This window comes from Mirounga angustirostris, unplaced genomic scaffold, assembly GCF_029215605.1.
Source record: "Mirounga angustirostris isolate CCGP_5_RB_7025 unplaced genomic scaffold, mMirAng1.0.hap1 SCAF_8, whole genome shotgun sequence".
NCBI lineage: Eukaryota > Metazoa > Chordata > Mammalia > Carnivora > Phocidae > Mirounga > Mirounga angustirostris.
Window position 1 is genome coordinate 88,486,677 of NW_026991716.1, and position 21,159 is coordinate 88,507,835.

The window sequence follows — 21,159 nt, forward strand, 5'->3', positions numbered from 1 at the left end:
AAAATAAATATCTTAATATAAATATAACTAAATCTAGAATTAATTGTTCCTAAAGCCTCTTGCTCCATTTGTTTCCTTAGACACATTGTTTCTATATATTTAAGGATGAGTTACAAATCATACAGAGAGGCTTAAAGCCAGTGAATTAGTCATATGAAATTATTAAAACATTGATATCACAACTTGACATTTATTGTACAAAAATGTTCTACAAAAGCTATCTTCTTTCAAACTATTAACAACAATCAGAGCTACCATTTTGGAGCATTTACTATGTTTCATTCACTGCATTAAATCTTCATATTTGGCCCCTGATAAAGATACTTTTCTTATCCACATTTTACAGATGAGGCATTTGAATTACAGGAAAGTGAAGTTCCTCATAGCCATAAAGTGAATAACTGGGTTATGAACCCAGAAAAATATGGTTTCAGAATTCTTACTTTTACTACCCATTATTGCTAATTTTATGTGTTAACTTGGCTAGGTTACAGTACCCAGATATTTGGTTAAACATTATTCTAGATATTTCTGTGAAGGTAATTTTTAGACAAGATTAACATTTAAATCAATAGACTCTGAATAAAGCAGATTATCCTCTATAATGTGGGTGAACCTTGTCCAATCCAAGGCTTTAACAGAAAAAAAAGACCTCCCTGGAAGAGGAGGAAATTTTGCCAGAAGACTGTCTTAGGACTTGAACTGAAACTTCTCCCTGGATCTCTAATCCACTGGCCTACCTGAAGATTCTGAACTTGCCTAGCCTCCACAATTGTGTGAGAAAATTCCTTAAAATCTCAACCAATCAATCATCTCTCCACTCCCCCCCCAGTTTTCCTTTGCATTACTGTAGGAGGCCAGGACTGATGTATGGTATGCTGCTATGAAATTAGGCTCCCTATTACCAGTGTGAATAAGAGGATCTCAGTAGCTCAGACTAAGTGGTAACACTTAATTGTGAAAGGGATGATAGACATGATGGATAGCAAGGCCAGAATATATACCAGGGGAACATGACCTACAGGGATTTGAAACAATTTGAAATAAACCATGGTTCTTCAGGAGATAAGAAAAATGTGGACCCCATACAAGTATTTCTTGACATGTATAACCAGAAAAGACCAAGACCTCTAGCTGTGTCAGTTAACAATAACAAAGCACTATCCCACTCCCAGCTTCTAGATTTAAAGCACTTCTGAGACCTAGAGCTCATTGATTTAATGGAAGGCTGAGTCTCCTTGAAGAAGGGCCCTATAAAACCACAGGAAGTATGTATCTCAGTGGTCAAGAATTTTTCTCCACAGGAACGTACCACCATCTTTCATAGTAACTAAATACTAGAAAGGTCGGATCTTCACAGGGCCATTGTATGCAGAGTCTGGGCTGACACTGAACTGATACCAGGGAATTCGGAAATCATCAGTCCTCCTTGTCCCTTTGCCCCCTGTTTACAGAGATAATTCAAATACCAGTCCAAGTTCATTTCACAGTTTTTTCAATAGGTCTGTGAATCTAGGGTATTTCTATGGTTTCTGAATGCATGATCAAGATGGATACACTTAGGCACTCTCAGAACCCTCATTTTCGTTCCTTAACTTGTGGATTTCAGAGTCATCATGGTAGGAAAGCCTCAGTAGAAGCCCATGATACCTCTGATCCCCACTCAAAATACTCACTGTCCCAACAGCAACACTAATTAGAATGGCATAGTGTAGTGCAAACTTCTTAAGACTTAAAGAATACAAGGATGATAGTCCCTGTTATATCCTCACTTAATTCAATACTTTGGTCCCCTCAAAAGCAAGTAGAAGATAGCAGAAGAGAGTAGTCTATTTTTAACCTTAACTATGTGATAGTCCCAGCTCTAATGAATTTAGTATCTTTATTAAAACATATCCCACAAACTTGAGCACTTGCCAAATAGCTACTGATGTGTTCCTATCAACCTCAATCCAGAAGGGGAATCAGAAGCCATTTAGACTCCCTTAGGACAGAGAGCAGTACACATACACTTGGGCTCAGAGCTATATTAATTTTTCTTTTCTCTGTCACAGTAACATTTGAAGGCTAGATCCTGTGGACAATGTACAGAACATTCATTCCTGCCCTCCATATTGATAACATCTGAATCAATTTTTGAGCTCTGAGTGGGCAAGAGCAAGAGAGAAGCCTTTATCTATTTCAAACTATGGTACTAAGGAGTACTGTCACTTGAGTCATATGGTTCTATAGATGCCATGATGCTAGATACATCTAGGGAAAAAAGGTATCATGTAGAATTTCTGGCCAACCTAGTAGGAACTTGCAGCATAGATTTCTGGGATTCTTAAGCAATGCTATGTTGTGTGCAACAGAGAATTATTATTCAATTGAAAAACAGTTTGTGGATCTATCATAGACTCTAAGTCCCTGGCATTAGCCTCGAGACATTAGGTAATGAGGGCTTGAGGATGCTTATCATAAATGCATATTTTCTAAAACACCAGATAACAAGTTTGAGTGACTCAAGACCAATTGATTATATAACAGAAATGGTGTCCTTGGGTAAAGCTCAGGCAATTAAAAAGAGCAAAACTGTATTACATAAATAGGTGTCCTAGACTCACTTGTTACCTGTCACTATTGTATTGGTGTTTATCCCTCTCACTTTACAAGTAGTTGCTTAAGACCGGATATCAAAGAAAGAAAAAATACTAGTTCTATTTAATGGCTAGACTAGCTCAGTATAGTGCTGTGAGCTAAATATAGACTGTTTCAACATTACTGGCCTAGAACTAAGAAATGGAAGTTATAATAGCCCTTCTCAGTGACACCCTGGGGAATTTATCCCCCACATTTTCAACTCTGTTAAAAAATTCTTTTTTGATTTGATTTCTTGGTTTTGACTTCCTGGGGAAGAGTTTTTCTACCTGGAAATACAGTAAGGATTCAACTAAACCTATGTCTGTTGTCTGGTCACTTTGGGCTATTTGTGCCAGGCAAAAAAAAGTTGTTCTTACATTAGTAGGGACAGTAGACTTTCTTTATCATGATGAAATACAGCTACTGTCATAAAATCAAAACAAGGAAGAATATGGCTGCACCTTAAGAGACTTACTGATGTGTTTGGCTATGCTTCCATATTCGGAGCTCACCATAAAGAGAAAATTATAGGAACAATGAACTGACAACAGCACAATTATCTTGGAGATAAAGTCAAGAATTGAATGGTCTACTGCATTCCCACCTAGGAATTTCATTTTAACACCATCTTTACCCCTTAAAAACTAAAATGAAATCCCTTGAAGTTATATAAAAAATACTGAGGCAGAAATATAGAGTATTTGAAGATTATTCTAGGATTGGGAATTATTGTGTACACACATAAGGAAAATTTGAAGCAAGATCAATAGTCCATTTGAACTTGTATAAATAGTTTAAACAAATTTAAAATGAATTGGCAAATTAGACAGATTCAATTTTCCAGACAGTCAACAAACTAAAGCAGCACTCTCCACACTGTATAGGTTTCTTAGGTATAAATGTGATTAATATATATAATACCAAGTCAGTTAGGGTTCATTTAATTATTAGCTTTTGTAGATACAGTGAAAACTATTTTCCTTAGAATAACATTTTAAAAATTTAAGTCTCCTAGACAATTATGTTTCTAAAAGATACAAGTGTAAATCTCTGCTCTGACATGTAAAAAGTGTGGAAGTAGCACTCTCAGCCTCACAATAAGATAAAACAGAACAAGCTGCAAAACAACTCCTTAAAGGTTCACCAGAGAATTGAGGCCACAAGGTAAGCCGCTGCCCCCAAAACTGAAGAGAGAGGCGGCCAGAGAGAATCACCAAGAATAACTTACCGGGAGCAACAGCCACTGTTGGTGCCAGGACACAGCAGGTAAACTTACAGTGTGCTTGAAGAACTGCTCGCAGCTCAGTGTGGAGTATTTGGAAAGTTAAAATCTCGGGGAAGCCCAGTGTTAGGAGGGCCCCCACATTTTCACCAGTTTCACCTCCAGGATTCCCACTAGCTTCTCACTGTGAAGAATGAAGGAAAATCCCTTAGTGCTTCCTAAATATTGTCTTGATTACCGTAGCTTTATGATAATATTTGAAATTGGGTAGTCTGAGACTCAAATTTATTCGTCTTTTGGAAAAATGGTTTTGGCTATGAAAAAATAGTTATGGAAATTCAAGGTCCTTTGACCTTCCATATACATATTAGAATCAGCTTGTAAATATATCCAAAATATATGGTAAGGTTTTGATTGGAATTCCATTGGGTCTACAGATCAAAATGGGGAGATTAACACATTAGCAATATTGAATCAAAGCTTTTTCCTCTATTTAATTAGGTGTTCTATTTCTTTCATAATATTTGGAATTTTATTTTTTCCAATTTTATTGAGATATAACTGCCTGATAACACTGCATAAAGTTTAAAGTGTACAACAAAATGATTTCATATATGTATATATTGCAAAATGATTACCAAAATAAGTTTAGTTAACATTCATTACTTCAGCATTTATAATGTTTTTCTTCTAAGGTACACTCTTAGCAATTTTTAAATATACAGCACAGTATTGTTATCTATAGTATTCATATTGTACATTATATTCCCAAAAATTATTAATCTTACTGGAAGTTGAATCTTTTGACCACTTACACCCAATTCCCCTACCATCCATCCCCCACTTCTGGCAACCACCATCATGATCTCTGTTTCTATGAGAAACAGATTCCACATATAAGTGAGATCATGTAATATTTGGTTTTCTCTGTCTGGCTTATTTCATTTAGCATGATGTTTTCGAGGTTCATCCATGTTGTCAAAAATGGCAGAATTTCCATTTTTAAATGGCTGAATAGTATACATTTACAAATATATATAAATATATGACATAGAATATTCTGTAACACTTTATCCATTTGTCTGTTGACGGATTTAATGTTTGTTCTATTCTTTTTTAATGGAAAGAGTGCTAGCAACACTTCTAGCAGACCTCTAAAATCATGGTGGAAGGGGCGCCTGGATGGCTTAGTCCTTAAGCATCTGCCTTCTGCTCAGGTCATTGTCCCAGGGTCCTGGGATCGAGCCCCGCGTCGGCTTCCCTGCTCGACTGGAAGCCTGCTTCTCCCTCTCCCACTCCTCCTGCTTGTGTTCCCTCTCTCACTGTGTCTCTCTCTGTCAAACAAATAAATAAAATCTTTAAAATAAAATAAAATAAAATCATGGTGGAAGATGAAAGTCTCATCAGCCATATATAACTGGATTCAATGAACTTTGCCTATTAAGACAATTGTTCCCTTTTGTTTACTTTTGTAAGTAATTTCTTTCATGGGCTTCACTTAGATTGTTGTAAAATCTTATGGTTTGTAAAATGGGAAAGCTAATCTTAAAATATTCCTATATGGTAGGAATAGTCTCATTTTTAGATGAAGAAATGGATGCTGAAAGAGGAAAAAATTTTGACAGTTTACCAGGAAAATGTGCATTGAACTTTGTAAATAAACTACTGCTTGCAAAATCCATGTTTTTGTTCCAAACTTAACTCTATGCCTTATGTAATAGTGCACTGTAAACATTATAATAAAAATGAAAACTGAAGTTAACAGCATATTTATAAAATTGATTAATATACAATTAATTAACAATGAAACTTTATCTGTTATTGTATTTTAAGATACAGTTCTTCATGGATGAGAAATGGTTTAATCTATATATTAGAATACCATTCTTTATGTCATGAATATTGGTCTCCAATATAATATATTTATATGAATTTCTATCATTGTGAAATACTTTATCATTGACAAAGGATGGTCTATCTAAGAAATTAGTACTCAGAAGATAAAGATATAACTATTTTAACCCATTGCCTTCTTACTAGGGAAAATAAAGATTAAACTGTAATATTAAATTCCTTAGTGTTGAATAGATTAATTACTAAAAAAGGAAATATTTTCTTAGAATTTTATTCTAAATATTTTTCCATATTAAAAATATATTACTAGGGGGGCGGAGCAAGATGGCGGAGGAGTAGGAGACCTGGATTTTGTCTCCTCTCAGGAATTCAGCTGGATAGGGATCAAACCATTCTGAACACCTACAAACTCAATAGGAGATTGAAGAAAAGAAGAGCAACAACTCTCTCATCAGAAAAGCGACCACTTTCTGGAAGGTAGGACGTGCGGAGAAGTGAATCTGAGGCGATATTCGGGAGGATAGACGGCGGGGGAGGGGCCTCCGTCGGCCGCTTCTGGCAAGTGATAGAGCCGCGGAGCACAAAATCGGAACTTTTAAAAGTCTGCTCCGCCGAGGGACGTCACTCTGGTGGCTAAGCGGGGGTGGAACCCTCCGGGACAGTGTGGTCTCAGGACCCTCGGGGTCACAGAAAGACCAGGGGTGCCTGAGTGTGGCAGAGCTCCCAGGTAACGGAGCAGGGAAGCCGGCTGCAGAGGCGGAGCCCAGGCGCGGGCTCTCAGCTCGGGGTGGCCATAAACCGTGATCCGCGGCACAGTCGGGCCCCTGCTCCTCCAGCAGGGACCCAACAAGCGGCAGATCCGGGGAGACTCACCTTCTTCCCCTGGGAGGAGCCACGCGGGAGCGCACTGCGGGGATCTGCTGGGTTTGGAGACTCCACCCGGGGTCGGGGGCCAGAGATAGAAACGCACGGTCACAGGCCGGGTGAGCACGGAGTGCGGCCGGAGACCGGGGAGACGGGAGTGACTGACGGCTTTTCTCTGGGGGCTCACTGAGGAGCGGGCCCGACTTCTCGGCTCCTCCACGGCGGAGATTGGGAGGCCGCCGTTTTCACTCTCCGCCTCCAAAGCTGTACGGAAAGCTTGCAGGGAACAAAAGCCCCGGAGAGCAAACCCGAGCAGATTACTTAGCCGGGAGGGGGCAAGGGCGGGCAATTCCGCCTCCGGCAGAGACATTTGGAAACCACGGCAACAGGCCCCTCCCCAGAAGATCAGCGAGAACAGCCAGCCAAGACCAAGTTTACCGATCAATGAGAACGGCAGAACTCCAGCGCTAGGGGACTACTGCACATAGAATTCATGGCTTTTTTACCATGATTCTTTACTCTTTTAAAGTTAATTTTTTTTAACTGTCTTTTTGTCTTTTTATTTCTTTTTGAATTTTTCTTTTTCCCTTTTTCAACCAACATCTTATCAATCCCTTTTTAAAAAAAAAAAACATTTTTATTTTTCATTTTTAGAGTCATATTCTATCCCTTCATAGCAGTTACCCATATTTTTGGCTTATATATATAAGTTGTTCTCTCTTTAAAATTTTGAGATAGTTTCTTCTAACAGATTAAAATATACCCTAAATCTCTAGTATATGGTGTTTTCTATTCCCCTGCCTGATCACATACTCTCCCTTTTTTTTTCTTTTTTCTTTTTTTAAATCCTCTTCTTTCTTTTTTCAAACAACTTATCAATTCCTTTTATAAAACTTTTTATAATTTCCATTTTTACAGTCATATTCCATCCCTTCATCATATCAACCCTTATTTTTGTACATATATAAGTTTTTCTTTCTTTAAAATTTTGGGAGGCACTTTCTTCTAAAAGACCAAAATACACCCAAAATCTAGTGTGTGGCACTGATCTATATACCAGCCTGATCATATTTGATCACATTCTGGTTTTTGTTGTTGTTGTTTTGTTTTGATTGTTTTTGTTTTTATCTTTATCTTTTTCTTTTTCTTTTTTCTCTCTTTCCCTTTCTTATCCAACTGCTTCAGGGCTTTTCTGATTGGTTTAGAGTATATTTTCTGGGGACGGGGTTACTCTGCTAGCATTTTGTTCTCTCACTAATCTATTCTCTTCTGCACAAAATGACAAGACGGAAAAAATCACCTCAACAAAAAAACAAGAGGTAGTACCGACTGCCAGGGACCTACTCAATACGGACATTAGTACGATGTCAGATCTAGAGTTCAGAATCATCACTTTAAAAATACTAGCTGGGCTTGAAAAAAATATGGAAGTTATTAGAGAAACCCTTTCTGGAGAAGTAAAAGAGCTAAAATCCAACCAAGTAGAAATCAAAAAGGCTATTAATGAGGTGCAATCAAAAATGGGGGCGCTAAGTGCTAGGATAAATGAGGCAGAAGAGAGAATCAGTAATATAGAAGATGAAATGATGGAAAATAAAGAAGATGAGAAAAAGAGAGATAAACAACTACTGGATCACGAGGGCAGAATTCGAGAGATAAGCGATACCATAAGACGAAACAACATTAGAATAATTGGGATCCCAGAAGAAGAAGAAAGAGAGACAGGGGCAGAAGGTATAATGGAGCAAATTATAGCAGAGAACTTCCCTAATTTGGGGAAAGAAACAGGCATGAAAATCCAGGAAGCACAGAGAACCCCTCTCAGAATCAATAATAATAGGTCAACACCCCGACATCTAATAGTAAAACTCACGAGTCTCATAGACAAAGAGAAAATCCTGGAAGCAGCTCGGGAGAAGAGATATGTAACCTACAATGGTAGAAACATTAGATTGGCAACAGACCTATCCACAGAGACCTGGCAGGCCAGAAAGGACTGGCAGGATATATTCAGAGCACTAAATGAGAAAATATGCAGCCAAGAATACTATATCCAGCTAGGCTGTCATTGAAAATTGAAGGAGAGATAAAAAGCTTCCAGGACAAACAAAAACTAAAGGAATTTGCAAACACAAAACCAGCCCTACAGGAAATCTTGAAAGGGGTCCTCTAAGCAAAGAGAGAGCCTAAAAGCAACATAGACCAGAAAGGAACACAGACAATATATGGTAACAGTCACCTTACAGGCAATACAATGGCACTAAATTCCTATCTTTCAATAGTTACCCTGAATGTAAATGGGCTAAATGCCCCAATCAAAAGACACAGGCTATCAGACTGGATTAAAAAACAAGACCCATCGATATGCTGTCTGCAAGAGACTCATTTTAGAACCAAAGACACCCCCAGATTGAAAGTGAGGGGGTGGAAAACCATTTACCATGCTAATGGACACCAAAAGAAAGGTGGGGTGGCAATCCTTATATCAGACAAATTAGTTTTTAAACCAAAGACTGTAATAAGAGATGAGGAAGGACACTATATCATACTTAAAGGATCTATCCAACAAGAAGATCTAACAATTGTAAATATCTATGCCCCTAACATGGGATCAGCCAATTATATAAGGCAATTAATAACAAAAGCAAAGAAACACATCGACAACAATACAGTAATAGTGGGGGACTTTAACATCCCCCTCACTGAAATGGACAGATCGTCTAAGCAAAAGATCAACAAGGAAATAAAGACTTTAAAGGACACACTGGACCAAATGGACTTCACAGACATATTCAGAACATTCCACCCCAAAGCAACGGAATACACATTCTTCTCTAGTGCCCATGGAACACTCTCCAGAATAGATCACATCCTAGGTCATAAATCAGGTCTCAACCGGTACCAAAAGATTGGGATCATTCCCTGCCTATTTTCAGACCACAATGCTTTGAAACTAGAACTCAATCACAAGAGGAAAGTCGGAAAGAACTCAAATACATGGAGGCTAAAGAGCATCCTACTGAAGAATGAATGGGTCAACCAGGAAATTAAAGAAGAATTAAAAAAATACATGGAAACCAATGAAAATGAAAACACAACTGTGCAAAATCTTTGGGATGCAGCAAAGGCAGTCCTAAGAGGAAAGTATATAGCAATACAAGCCTTTCTCAAGAAACAAGAAAGGTCTCAAGTACACAACCTAACCTTACTCCTAAAGGAGCTGGAGAAAGAACAGCAAATAAAGCCTAAACCCAGCAGGAGAAGAGAAATAATAAAGATCAGAGCAGAAATCAATGAAATAGAAACTAAAAGAACAGTAGAACAGATCAACAAAACTAGGAGCTGGTTCTTTGAAAGAATTAACAAGATTGATAAACCCCTGGCCAGACTTATCAAAAAGAAAAATGACCCAAATCAACAAAATCATGAATGAAAGAGGAGAGATCACAACCAACACCAAAGAAATACAAACAATTATAAGAACATATTATGAGCAACTCTTTGCCAGCAAATTAGATAACCTGGAAGAGATGGATGCATTCCTAGAGATGTATCAACTACCAAAACTGAACTAGGATGAAATAGAAAACCTGAACAGACCTAGAACCACTAAGGAAATTGAAGCAGTCATCAAAAATCTCCCAAAAAACAAAAGCCCAGGGCCAGATGGCTTCCCAGGGGAATTCTACCAAACATTTCAAGAAGAATTAATACCTATTCTTCTGAAACTGTTCCAAAAAATAGAAATGGAAGGAAAACTTCCAAACTCATTTTATGAGGCCAGCATTACCTTGATCCCAAAACCAGACAAAGACCCCATCAAAAAGGAGAATTACAGACCAATATCCCTGATGAACATGGATGCAAAAATTCTCACCAAAACACTAGTCAGTAGGATCCAACAGTATATTAAAAGGATTATTCACCATGACCAAGTGGGATTTATCCCTGGGATGCAAGGTTGGTTCAACATCCGCAAATCAATCAATGTGATACAATACATTAACAAAAGAAAGAACAAGAATCATATGATCCTCTCAATAGATGCAGAAAAAGCTTTTGACAAAGTACAGCATCCTTTCTTGATCAAAACTCTTCAGAGTATAGGGATCGAGGGTACATACCTCAGTATCATAAAAGCCATCTATGAAAAACCTACAGCGAATATTATTCTCAATGGGGAAAAACTGAGAGCTTTCCCCCTAAGGTCAGGAACGCGCCAGGGATGTCCACTATCACCACTGCTATTCAACATAGTATTGGAAGTCCTAGCCACAGCAATCAGACAACAAAAAGAAATCAAAGGCATCCAAATTGGCAAAGAAGAAGTCAAACTCTCACTCTTTGCAGATGATATGATACTTTATGTGGAAAACCCAAAAGACTCCATCCCAAAACTGCTAGAACTCATACAGGAATTCAGTAAAGTGGCAGGATATAAAATCAATGCACAGAAGTCAGTGGCATTCCTATACACCAACAAGACAGAAGAAAGAGAAATTAAGGAGTGCATTTACAATTGCACCCAAAACCATAAGATACCTAGGAATAAATCTAACCAAAGAGACAAAGGATCTGTACTCAGAAAACTATAAAATACTCATGAAAGAAATTGAGGAAGACACAAAGAAATGGAAAAATGTTCCATGCTCATGGATTGGAAGAACAAATATTGTGAAGATGTCAATGCTACTTAGAGCAATCTACACATTCAATGCAATCCCCATCAAAATACCACCCACTTTTTTCAAAGAAATGGAACAAATCATCCTAAAATTTGTATGGAACCAGAAAAGACCCCACATAGCCAGAGGAATGTTGAAAAAGAAAAGCAAAGCCGGTGGCATCACAATTCCGGACTTCAAGCTCTATTACAAAGCTGTCATCATCAAGACAGCATGGTACTGGCACAAAAACAGACACATAGATCAATGGAACAGAATAGAGAGCCCAGAAATGGACCCTCAACTCTATGGTCAACTAATCTTCGACAAAGCAGGAAAGAATGTCCAATGGAACAAAGACAGTCTCTTCAACAAATGGTGTTGGGAAAATTGGATAGCCACATGCAGAAGAATGAAACTGGACCATTTCCTTACACCACACACAAAAATAGACTCCAAATGGTTGAAAGACCTCCAAATCCTAAAGGAGAACACAGGCAGCAACCTCTTTGACCTCAGCCGAAGCAACTTCTTCCTAGAAACATCACCAAAGGCAAGGGAAGCAAGGGCAAAAATGAACTATTGGGACTTCATCAAGATAAAAAGCTTTTCCAAAGCAAAGGAAACAGTCAACAAAACCAAAAGACAACCGACAGAATGGGAGAAGATATTTGCAAATGACATATCAGATAAAGGGCTAGTATCCAAAATCTATAAAGAACTCATCAAACTCAACACCCAAAGAACAAAGAATCCAATCAAGAAATGGGCAGAAGACATGAACAGACATTTTTCCAAAGAAGACATCCAAATGGCCAACAGACACATGAAAAAGTGCTCAATATCGCTCAGCATCAGGGAAATCCAAATCAAAACCTCAATGAGATACCACCTCACACCAGTGAGAATGGCTAAAATTAACAAGTCAGGAAACGACAGATGTTGGCGGGGATGTGGAGAAAGGGGAACCCTCCTACACTGTTGGTGGGAATGCAAGCTGGTGCAGCCACTCTGGAAAACAGTATAGAGGTTCCTCAAAAAGTTGAAAATAGAGCTACCGTATGATCCAGCAATTGCACTACTGGGTATTTACCCCAAAGATACAAAAGTAGGGGTCCGAAGGGGTACGTGCACCCCGATGTTTATAGCAGCAATGTCCACAATAGCCAAACTGTGGAAAGAGCCAAGATGTCCATCGACAGATGGATAAAAAAGAGGTGGTATATATATACAATGGAATATTATGCAGCCATCAAAAGGAATGAGATCTTGCCATTTGCAACGACGTGGATGGAACTGGAGGGTATTATGTTGAGTGAAATAAGTCAAACAGAGAAAGACATGTATCATATGATTTCACTGATATGAGGAATTCTTAATCACAGGAAACAAACTGAGTGTTGTTGGAGTGGGGGGTGGGGTGGGAGGGATGGGGTGACTGGGTGATAGACATTGGGGAGGGTATGTGCTCTGGTAAGCGCTGTGAATTGTGCAAGACTGTTGAATCTCAGATCTGTACCTATGAAACAAATAATGCAATATATGTTAAGAAAAAAAAAAAAGAAGAAGAAGAAGGTAGCGGGAGGGGAAGAATGAAGCGGGGGAAATCGGAGGGGTAGACGAACCATGAGAGACGATGGACTCTGAAAAACAAACAGGGTTCTAGAGGGGAGGGGGGTGGGAGGATGGGTTAGCCTGGTGGTGGGTATTGAGGAAGGCACGGTCTGCATGGAGCACTGGGTGTTATGCACAAACAATGAATCATGGAACCCTTCATCTAAAACTAATGATGTAATGTATGGGGATTAACATAAGAATAGAAAAAATATATATATTACTGTGCTAGCTATCAAGCCAAGCCCCCAAGAAAAGCATTTAGCAGTTTTACATGTCACTGACTAGTGTTTTATATGGTTACTTTAAAATCATAGCAGGATATTTGGCATTAAACGATTTTATCTTGGCTTGAGAATTAACCAACAGCTGAGAACTTTACCTGTAATCTCACTCAGTGTGATTTTAATGGACTAGCTCATGGTGGGAAAATGCCATCACAATTAAAATGAATCTTTTAGGTTTATGAATGCTTGTGGAAACTAATTCAAGAACGATACCAACCGAGGTTACCAAGAATATTTCAAACTTGAAATTGTCCAAAATACTCTGACTATGTGACATCTTTTATGAACTCTTAGAATTTATCATATTTGCTATTTTAACACATAATAATCAACTAAATATTATGTGTTTTTTTTAAGATTTTATTTATTTATTTGAGAGAGAGAGGGAGCCAGAGAGAAAGCCCGAGCAGGGGGAAGGTCAGAAGAGGAAGCCGACTTCCCACTGAGCCTCACTGTGAGGCTCATTGTGGAGCTCAATGAGGGCCTTAATGCGGGGCTCAATGCCGGGCTAGATGTAGGGCTCTGGGCTCAATTCCAGGACCTGGGATCATGACCAGAGAGCCAAAGGCAGACGATTAACTGACTGAGCCATGCAGGTGCCCCTAAATATAATGTGTTTTAACAAGTGCTGTGGACCAAAGGCTAATGCTCTTCCCTTGAAGAGAGTTACTTGTACTTCAAGGCTCTACTCTCCAATGTATGGAATGCGACACATAATAGTTTTGCCAAAGTGCTCCTAATCCTTTCACTTTGCAAGATATTGCCACCATAGTATCACACTTCTGGATGAGAAACAACAAAGACAATGTTCTACTTCTAAAGGGTTTCTAGAATTAAAATAATTGAGGCAGATTCTAAACCATTTTTTTCTCACGAAAATTTTGGCATAATTTATTTCAAAAGAGTATTTAAAATTGTTTTAATGGCAATAGTTAATCCATTCTTTTATTTTCTCACTAAAATTTTAGCATAGCTTACTTCAGAAGAGTATTTAAAATTGTTTTAATGACAATAGCTATTGAGAGCATTAATAAATATATAGATTTTAATGAATTTATGATTGAAAATTCATAAAGAATACCTTGTCTGAGGTAACACAAAGACAGGAAAGACAATAAAGGCAAGTTGGTGACAGAGGTCGAAGTCTGAGTTGTCCTATGTATTTAACTGGAAAGAAATCTGAGACCAGGGAGAGAGATAGCATGTCTTGGACTAGAATGAGGCAAATGAGGAACCCACAACACAGAATTAAAGGAGGAACCCTCAGATTCTTGCAAGTGAGTGCCTCCTAAAATTTTGGGCCCTAGATAGACTCATGGCTTGCCTTATCCTAGTCCTAGCCCTGAAAAAGTGAATTAAATACTACAAAGATTTCCCAAGTTTGGATAGTTCAAAGGACTCACCATGCTTCCCATAGAATAGTCACATAACACTTTTTATTAAAGTAAAAATAAGATATAGCAATAGGAAGAGAATACAGGCAAGTGTGGGGGGTCTGAAACATACTCAAGGACAATCTCCCCAGGATCCTTAATGGCATATGAGCTAGGCTTCCATATCAATTGAACCATCAAGATCTGTGCAAGGAATCTTGGCCTCATAAGAACTCAAGACATAAGTTAGAAAGGGGGATTACACACTCTGGCCATATAGTTTAACATGGATGTCTAATAGGCTACACCAAGTGAAAAACATCAGTTAACCCAAACCTGGAATGTGTCTGGAAGAATTTTAGACTTTAAACTGCACATTATTAATCCCATAGCTCTTATCTTGGCCAAGAGTCAAAGCCAATATCCAGTATCCCCAGAGAAAATGGTAGAACTTTCCCAAACCAGCATGAATCAACTTGGCTTTACATAAATATCAATATGACTTCCTCCACCTTAACAGGGCTTCTACGTAGAACCATTTTAACAGATGCCAATTGGATTGCAAGTTAGTGTTAAACCAATCTTAAGCATGTAAGAGAGATCTTGATAGATTTAGACCTGGCCAAACCTTGTATTAGGGATAAATTAAAGCAACAAAAGCTGACCATAGGAATTTGAATTCTCTGGATGTTTACCAAATTTTGTCTTTTCATCACTTTTGGTCCCCTTCCTCCATACATATATCTTTTACAAGTACTGAAGAATTCAGAATATGAAAAACTGCATTGTTTAGCCATTTCCATTATGTTTAGGCAATGTTGAACATTCAGTGGTCCGATTCTTAGTGTAGGTTTCTTTGGGTATGTTTCCCAAATCATATATTATCTTTGAACGCTTTTGTATTTATTTGCTCTTTATAGGTAAAAAGGAAAAGAAATATAGTAATTAACCATGACTAGTTTTAAATGGTTAGCAATCAAAGAGGGTGAAGTATTTAGATGAAATGTCAGTATTTGTGAGGTAATAACATATCTGGGGAGTTTAAATGCAAAAATGGAATGCCATGAAAATTTCTCTATCGTTTACTAGTGACATTTTGCTGAATAATATACCATATTCTAATTTTGAAAGTAAAGCATGATCATTGAAAATATTCTGAATTTATATTTTATTCATACACATGACTGCATTATAAATTATTTACGCTTATGTGTTCAGATACATTTTTACTTTTTACTAACATACTCATAAAGTAGAAAAAAATTTCTGTCATAAAAGAAGTGTTATAACATAAATTTGTAAGGTCAAAGTACATTTACTATTACAATTATGGTGAGGTTGCTAAAGTAAAAATATAGCCATGGAAAAACATTTTGAAATTACATATTTCTGTAAAATTATTTAAGTCGTTGAAGTAGTTCTTCAATATTTAAATGATAATTAGTTTTGTTTATTAAAGGAAATACCGCATACACATAAATAAGTACACACAATGTGATGAAAAACATTCATTGATATTATAAAATCAGAGTATAATGAATAAAACAAAAGAAATACTCATAAATAGTACATTATATTATAAATTCTTGGTAAATGATGTCAATAAAACCACAAAAATGTTTTGGAAAGAGCAGGATTTGAAATGACTCACAAATATGTGTAGTAATGTGCTACTCTTGGACATATTATTAAGTGCTATCTTATGTTACATAAATATGTACCCCTTAACATTATTTATTATAAATTTAATTTTATATGTTTACAATTGTATTTAAGCATTGTCAATATTGGATAATATTTTATTTTTTAGAGATGAATCTTCAACTTATAAATTTTTATTAAAAATTTGAGTCTAAATTATATAGCAGAGGAGGAAAATAACCATTACATATTTACATTTTTTCAGGAGAGAAAAGATCTATTAATAAAAAATGTAAATTAAATAGAAACTAAAATATGTTGACATGGTTTTGAATTATCTGAGTTTATTTTATTTAAATAGCACCTCATCCTTTCTCAGTTTTCTAGACTTGGTTATTGGGGGACCTCAGTCGAAGAAGAAACCATGCATATTATCCTGATAAATAAAATTCAAAATGTATAAAATAATACCATTTCTGTAAATGAATTTAAGGCATTTGGTAGTTCAGTTTTAATGACAAACATTAATTTATCAATTGTTTTCTATAAGTGTTTTCTTAACTGTTCTATATATTATTTCTTACATAGAAACAAAAAAATTTAAATTTTCTACCATGATAAACATTGATATCTAAGAACATCTTTTTAAATTGTTACCCAAAATCTTTTTGTGTTCATAAGTGTGTTAGTTTTATTATGCCCAGAAATAAATTAAATCTGTATATCTAAAATAAGATTTAAAAAAATTAAAGACAAAACGGTACAGAATCATTAAAACGTGGTGTTTTTAACATCATAAACTACCAAACATACAAATTGCTATTAACTGTCTTTTGTATGTAAGAGCGGTAAAGATAGCTCTCCTTATAATTGAAGCCAAAAGTCCTCCCCTCTAACACTAGGATAAAACACTAAATTAAGACATGATTAACGCATTAAAATTTGATGAATAAAATTTACACTTAACTCTCAATTTTCAGCGTGGAGCTAGCTGCACGGGGCGAGCCAGGCAAGAAGGGCAAGAAGCCTGGAATTGTGTCGCCGCTTACACGAGTATTCCCAAAGGTGAAAAATATAAAGAAACTTGGAAGAAGGTGACAAAGAGGTGCCCTCCGCTCCCTGTGGTGCTGCCCTTGCCTGAGCGTGTGGGCCAGACAGAGCGCTGAGCAACTACATGCAGGAGGTAAAGTACTTAGGTCTCTGTTAACAGACATACCAAGGTACTTGAATGCCTCCGTGAGATTCTGCACTTCACAGATGCTGCAAATCCCACCGGCTCCCCAGAACTTGCGCAGGAGCACCATGCTGTGATCAGCCCGTCTGCCTGCAACGTGAAGCTGGCCTGGAGGAACCAGAAGGACACCATCGCCGGGCCCCCACGCAAAACACGGTGGCCGTCTCCCACTTCCGGGAGGAAGCCTTGCATCCGGCGGTCCTGTCGACAGCCCAGGACCATTTATTTCCCCAGCCGGGGTCCATGGGCGCCAAGTTCTAGGGGCCTCACTCACCTCAGGCTCCCAGTCAGGAAGCAGTGTGAGGCCTGTGAAGGCCAGCCGCCTGGCGATCCTGGCTGCGGAGACCAGGGTCGCTGCAGAGAAGCTGTGCTCCCCGTTCAGCCAAGCCTTCCGGAGTATTTATACGGAGTCCACCATCGAGTTTCTGGGTAGAGCAGTGTCTTATTGGGCCTCCACACCCACCCACCACCTGTCCCTTCACAAAAAGTGACCTTCTCTCACAAAAGTGGACGTGACGGGTCCCTATGAGGTGGAAGCCAGCTCTTTCGCTTTCGCCGAGGGTACGCACACAAGTTGCCTCTCGCTCTGGCCCCTCTGCCAACGGAGGTCTCCTCACGCTGGGACCAGCCCTGTGAACACTTTAAGCGCCATTGCGGCTGAGGGGCTGCGGGGCTGCGGGGCTGCGCGGCTGCGGGCTGACGGGGCGCAGCAGTCTCTCGCCGCAGAATTCCAGCAAGGCGCATCGCGGCTGCATGGGGAGCACGATAGGGGCCTCAGTCCCCGAACTCGGCATCAACATGAGGCAGCCCTGCAGGAACAAGTGCAAGTTCGGGCTGCTGCCTCTGCAGCCCTTCATCCTTGAGGAGGACAGCCAGCAGTCCAACTTCCTGGAGCCCGTCGGAGCTAAGGCCGGCAGCGGCGTCTCCATGGTAAGAGAAGGCCTGCGCCGCTCGCCGTCCCCACCCACTCGCTTCCTGGTTGTCCAGCCTTTTTGGGGAGAGGTCCACTGGACTTCTGTGCGTCTGCCCTTTTCCTCTCTGGGCTCGGGGCTGGGCAGGGGGGACAACCGGAGTAGGTAGTCCTCTACTGTAAAGGAGTTTGTCAAGCAACATAAAACGATAATTCATTTGGTCATCATATATCACACTATACAGATATTTTCATTTTCTGCTGCATTGACTGAAATGTTCTTTGTCCTGACACCTCCTTATAGAAATTTCTTATGACAGCCTGCATAAAATATTTTGCAAACATAAAAGGCTACATTTTTTAATCCATTAATTTGTTCAACGAGAATTCATTGCATGTTAATTATGTGTAAGGGTGGGTTCATTTAAGGTAATTTTCTGATAGTCCCATAGATAATGTCACAACTATACATACATATATAGTTGTTGACTTTTTCATTGCCTAACAATTTAGGTAAGGCTATCACAACTTTTTATTTCCAAGCCAACTGATAAGAAGTCAGTAAGATTCCTAAAATGTAGAATTTACTATTTTTATTATTTTTATTTTTATTTTTTTGATGATACTAGGCAAGTGATGTTATAGTGAAAGCGTCTTGGGTACTTAAAAAAGTGATTGTACTAGTTCAGCGATTGCATAAATTAATACATGAACAAGAGAAAGGTCCAAATTAGTCTTTTAAATCATGAAAGAGTTCACTGAACTATGTAACTAAACATTTTATAATTGGCTTCAGTCTATGATTGAGACCAGAAGAGATTCACAGAATGGAGAAGGTATAAAGTACATCTACTTTTCTTTACTGAGATTCCTTTCAAAATCAGAAAACTTGTGATAATCTATCATCAACTAGGAGGAAAGGCTTTTTATTGATACTTTTATTTATTTTTTTTTATAAAGATTTTTATTTATTTATTCATGAGAGACAGAGAGAGAGGCAGAGGGAGAAGCAGGCTCCCAAGGAGCAGGGAGCCCGATGCGGGACTCGATCCCAGGACCCTGGGATCATGACCTGAGCCGAAGGCAGACGCTTAACCATCTGAGCCACCCAGGCGCCCCTATTGATACTTTTATTAATATCTACCAAGGACCTTTTTCCTCTCCCAAATGAAGCCGAATGATTTTTTTCAAGAAGCAAAACTGTTATTCCCTGTTGGTCCTTGTCCACAAAGGGCCTTCTGCAGAATGTTATAAATCTTCCTGGAGGTGAGATATGTCATGGCTTAGGAGGAATGACAGATAAATGAAATTCATACCAAAGCTCCATACTCCTATACTTCGACTCAAGTCCCCTAGAAAATTATGTAAGTCACCATCCCCTCTAGCACAGCATGTTCTTTTTCTTATTTGTACTATTCACTTGGACCAGCAGTTCCCCAGATTGGCAAATTCTAAAGAGATTGAAAGCTGAGAAAAACTCTTACTTCTTTCCATATATCTATAATAGTTATTTCTTCTGATATTATTTTCTGTAGATAGTTATCTTCTGGTCTGGATACATTTCTATATTTATAATAGAAATTTCTACTTCTATATGGTTTCGAATTAAGGGACTTAATACTGAAGTGTTTCCTCTTTAACTTTTGCTTTTTATGTTGACATTTCAGGTTATATAAAGTATTGATTTTCAAAAATTCTTCTATTTCTGTTAAGGCATTCTATAATCCTTTCATTGACCAGTATGAATCATGCAGAAAATAGATTTGAACAAAAGTAAAAGAGCGGGCGCCTGGGTGGCTCAGTCGGTTAAGCAACTGCCTTCGGCTTGGGTCATGATCCTGGAGTCCCGGGATCGAGTCCCACATCGGGCTCCCTGCTCGGCGGGGAGTCTGCTTCTCCCTCTGACCCTCCTCCCTCTCATGCTCTCTGTCTCTCATTCTCTCTCTCTCAAATAAATAAATAAAATCTTAAAAAAAAAAAAAAGTAAAAGAGCTACCTGTACTTCAATGCCATATGACAAATCAAGCCTTGTCCATAGATTACACAACTCCAGCTAATCTTAAAATGAGAGCTCTGCTTCGTAAGAGAGCTTGGATAGAGCCATGTATTTGCTCAATACAAATTAACTGTAACTATTAGGAAAAGAATTCAAAGGTCATAGTGAAGGAATGATGACAGAATAACATCATGGGTCATTCACAGAGGACAGCACACACCATAATTCTATGTTAGAATGTCAAATTGAGTTTTTATTTAAAATTTTACTGTTACAAACTAACTTCTCAGTTTTCTTAGTTGGAGATTTTTAAAAATAATTTCTTGTTTAGTAGCACTATTTTGGAATAACTGCAAAGGTTAATTTAGGCCATTTTAGGGGCGCCTGGGTGGCTCAGTTGGTTAGGCGACTGCCTTCGGCGCAGGTCATGATCCTGGAGTCCCTGGATCGAGTCCCACATCAGGCTCCCTGCTCGGCGGGGAGTCTGCTTCTCCCTCTGACCCTTCCCCCTCTCATGTGCTCTCTCTCTCTCATTCTCTCTCTCAAAATAAATAAATAAAATCTTTAAAAAAAAAAATTAAAAAATTTAGGCCATTTTACTATTAGCATGAAGAAGCAATCCATCAAAAGATTTTGAAAGTGCAATAAAAACAATTTATAAATAAATAAGAAAAAAATAAATACAAATAATAAGATATAATAAGAAAACTCAGATGTAATGCATAAACTGAGAGAGGAAAACAGTAAATTAAAAGTTGATTTTTTTTTTAAAGATTTTATTTTTTATTTATTTATTTGACAGGGAGAGACACAGTGAGGGAGGGAACACAAGCAGGAGGAGTGGGAGAGGGAGAAGCAGGCTTCCTTCTCTCTTTCTC

The 21,159-nt window shown here is 38.3% G+C and overlaps 1 pseudogene; it reads left to right on the forward strand.

Moving 5' to 3' along the window:
* Nucleotides 1-1,013: 1,013 nt before the first annotated feature.
* On the forward strand, nt 1,014-18,238 carry LOC123836481 (cerebral cavernous malformations protein 2 homolog; annotated as a pseudogene).
* The last annotated feature ends 2,921 nt before the right edge of the window (nt 18,239-21,159 follow it).